This window comes from Eretmochelys imbricata, chromosome 6 (assembly GCF_965152235.1).
Source record: "Eretmochelys imbricata isolate rEreImb1 chromosome 6, rEreImb1.hap1, whole genome shotgun sequence".
NCBI lineage: Eukaryota > Metazoa > Chordata > Testudines > Cheloniidae > Eretmochelys > Eretmochelys imbricata.
Window position 1 is genome coordinate 88,906,118 of NC_135577.1, and position 3,492 is coordinate 88,909,609.

The 3,492-nt window shown below is 40.4% G+C and overlaps 1 pseudogene; it reads left to right on the plus strand.

Annotated features, from left to right (window-relative positions):
- Positions 1-604: 604 nt before the first annotated feature.
- Positions 605-2,267, plus strand: LOC144266402 (E3 SUMO-protein ligase ZBED1-like; annotated as a pseudogene).
- The last annotated feature ends 1,225 nt before the right edge of the window (positions 2,268-3,492 follow it).

The window sequence follows — 3,492 nt, forward strand, 5'->3', positions numbered from 1 at the left end:
ATTATGGTGCAGGAAAAAGACTTCTATTTAAATTGTCCAGGAGCTGTGTACAGGATCTAGCCTATTCAGTATATGAAACGGTGGCAATCATCTGTAGTCTTATACACACATTATAAAAGTCATCAATCCCCATTCCTTTTAACCATCGTTTTGGTGATAACTGAATGTTCAAAGTACTTCACATCTATTTTTCTTCAGCACAAAGTGAATACTAATAAATTGTGAGTTCAAGCTTTTATTCCACCAAAGAGTTTGATTTACTATAAACAGGCAAAGAAGAATATTCAGGGCAACTGAAGCACTTGCTTTTATGAATATTGCCTGGCAATGAGTACTTCGTTACATAAGCTTTTAGCACAGAAGAACTTTAGACCATCAGAAGGGCTGCATCCGATTTAGTTCAGACTTTCTTTCTAATTCAATAATTCATAGACTAGACATTGAGAGATGTTTGGTCACATGTACTGCGATTATATGTCTTGTACTTTAAGCTAATGTAATTTCGATTGGAGTTTTATTAATTGTCTCAATTGCTCAGGTATCTCTGGGTTCCGTGGAACAATATGAAGCTGTTTGGTTGGGGGGTTTTTAGGGCTTTCAGTTAATGGAGCAAAGCAGCAAAAGTTCAAGTCTTTTGAATGGGAAGTTTATTTTTAAAAAACTTCCAGATGGTTCCCTGGATAAAAAGACAGTTAACTCTAGCTATTGCAAGACTGAGTTCCAATACCACTGAAGTACTTCAAGACTGCAGACCTGAAGTACTTCAATGGTATTGGAAACATGCTTTCTCCTCTAGTTTTTGTGCTACAGACAACCCACTGACAACAAATGAATCCTGCCAGCAACAATAGAGTACACTTAGAGAGTTTCAGGATCACTACAAGTCCATGGATCAAAAAAGTACAACTTAACTAATGCTATAGCAAAGTGAATAGCTATGGACTGCAGACCATTCAACATTGTAAATGACAGCGGGCTAAGAGATGTTATTCAAATTACATCTTCCAATCAGTCATACACCTTGCCCTCCCAAGGAACCATTGCATCGCGAATGCACGACCTTTATCACCGTGAGAAGACTACAAAGTTGGAGCTTCTGAAAAATGCACTACCTGTTGCTTTCTCTGGTGATCACTGGACAGCCATGGGCAATCATAGCTATCTTGGTATGACGACGCACCTGAGTGACGCTGCATGAACACTGCAGTTGTTTGCTTTTAATAATAATGCATACGAAAGAGAGACATTATGCTGAAATATGTGCAGAGCATTTCTTGGATGTTGCAAAAGCATGAAATAGTCAAGAAAAGGTAACAACGAGTACTGACAGTGTATGAAATATGATATTAGCTGCCAGTCGTTTGCATTTTTAACAGGAGGTGCACCACTCAGTCTGCAGAAATCCACTCAGTGATGGTGGTTTTGAAAATGTGCTGGCAAAATGTAGAAAACGTGTGGGCCATTTCAAACACAGTACACACTGAGTATGGTTCAGTGCCTGCTTGGAAATCAAGCTGCTATCACAGCCACATTGTGCTTTTGAGCAGCTAATCTATCAATGCCACAAGGAAGTGATTTCGAAAAACTGTAAAAGCTAGAAACACTACTTGAGCCCTGCAAGCTTGTGAGTGAACTCTTTGGGGGAGAATTGTAGGTCTCCTGCTCTGTGGTTTTACCCACATTCTACCATATATTTTGCGTTATGGCAGCCTCGGATGATAACCCAGCACATGTTTGTTTTAAGAACACTCACTGCAGATATGACACAATGCAAAGACGGTACCAATGTGAGATTTTTAAGGATAGCTACAGCACTCGACCCAAGGTTTAAGAATCTGAAGTGCCTTCCAAAATCTGAGAGGGATGAGGTGTGGAACATGCTGTCAGAAGTCTTAAAAGAGCAACACTCTGATACAGAAACTACAGAACCCAAACCACCAAAAAAGGAAATCAACCTTCTGTTTGTGGCATCTGACTCAGATGATGAAAACGAAGGTGCTTCGGTCCACACTGCTTTGGATCATTGTCAGGCAGAATCCATCATCAGCATGGAAGCATGTCCTCTGGTATGGTGATCAAAGCATGAAGGGGAACACGAATGTTTAGCATATTTGGCACTTAAATACCTTGCAAGGTCGGCTATAACAGTGCCATGCAAACAGCTGTTCTCACTATCAGGTGACATTGTAAATATGAAATGGGCAGCATTATCTCCTGTAAATGTAAACAAACTTGTTTGTCTTAGCGATTGGCTGAACAAGAAGTAGAACTGAGTGGACTTGTAGGCGCTAAAGTTTTACATTGTTCTGTTTTTGAGTGGAGTTATGTAAAAAAATAATAATTCTACATTTGTAAGTTGCACTTTCACAATAAAGAGATTGCACTATGGCACTTGTAGGAGGTGAAATACTATTTCCTTTGATTATCATTTTTACAGTGAAAATATTTGTAATAAAAATAATAATATAAAGTGAGCATTGCAAACTTTGTATTCTGTGCTGTAATTGAAATCAATATTTTGAAAATGTAGAAAAACATCCAAAAATATTTATAATACATTTAAATTGATATTCTATTATTGTTTAACTGTGCAATTAAAACTGCGATTAATCCCAACTATATTTTTAATCTCGTAATTAATTGTGATTATTTTTTTAATCGTTGGACAGCCCTAATTTTCTTTTTTTCCAAGAAAGATACACAGAGCAAGGTTTCTCTGTTCAAGTTTTACTATTTCTCTTCCATGAAATCTGAGTTTGGTTAAACCAGAGGTTCCCAAACATTTTTTGCTGCATCCCTTGAGAGATTCATGTCCCATGCATACTCCTCTTGGTACAAGGAAAAAGGGGGAACCAGAGGGTGCTGCGTTCAGAGCGCGTGAGATGGGGGAAGAAGGGGAAATATGAGCAGCATGTGTGGGGAGGAGGTCACGCACCTGTTCAAATCCCAGCTGTCTGGAAAAGTAATTATTGCGTGGCAGTTCTGCCCAGTTCCTGCATGCAAGTGCACGTACTGGGTGCGAGGCCTTTGCTGTGAGACCAAGACACGTATGCGGCAGTGTGGCCATGCTGATTCCTAGAGCAGCCACGAGGAGGGCTTGAGATATAGAAAGAGGAAAGGAGGAAAGGGAGGAAGTTCTTGAGAGGTCAGGGTTGGACCAGCCCACACTGGCTACCCTGAAGAAGCACGAAAAAATTCTTAATCAGTCAGGTCTTCATGCCCCCTGATAACCACACTGCTATTTTTAGGCACTAGCTCAGTCAGAGCTAACACACATACAGCTACCCAAGCTGCGATTTACAGCCCCAGCTGCTATGCAGATATACCGTAAAAGATAAATTATTTCAGGAGATTTTCAAAGGCACAAATAGGAGTTGTACACCCAACTTCCACTAGGGTTGCCAGGTGTCTGGTTTTCAACTTGAGCCCTTGTGCCCAGTTGTCGGCACAGCGGACTAAGGCAGGCCCCCTATGGCTCCAGGAATAAGCGGT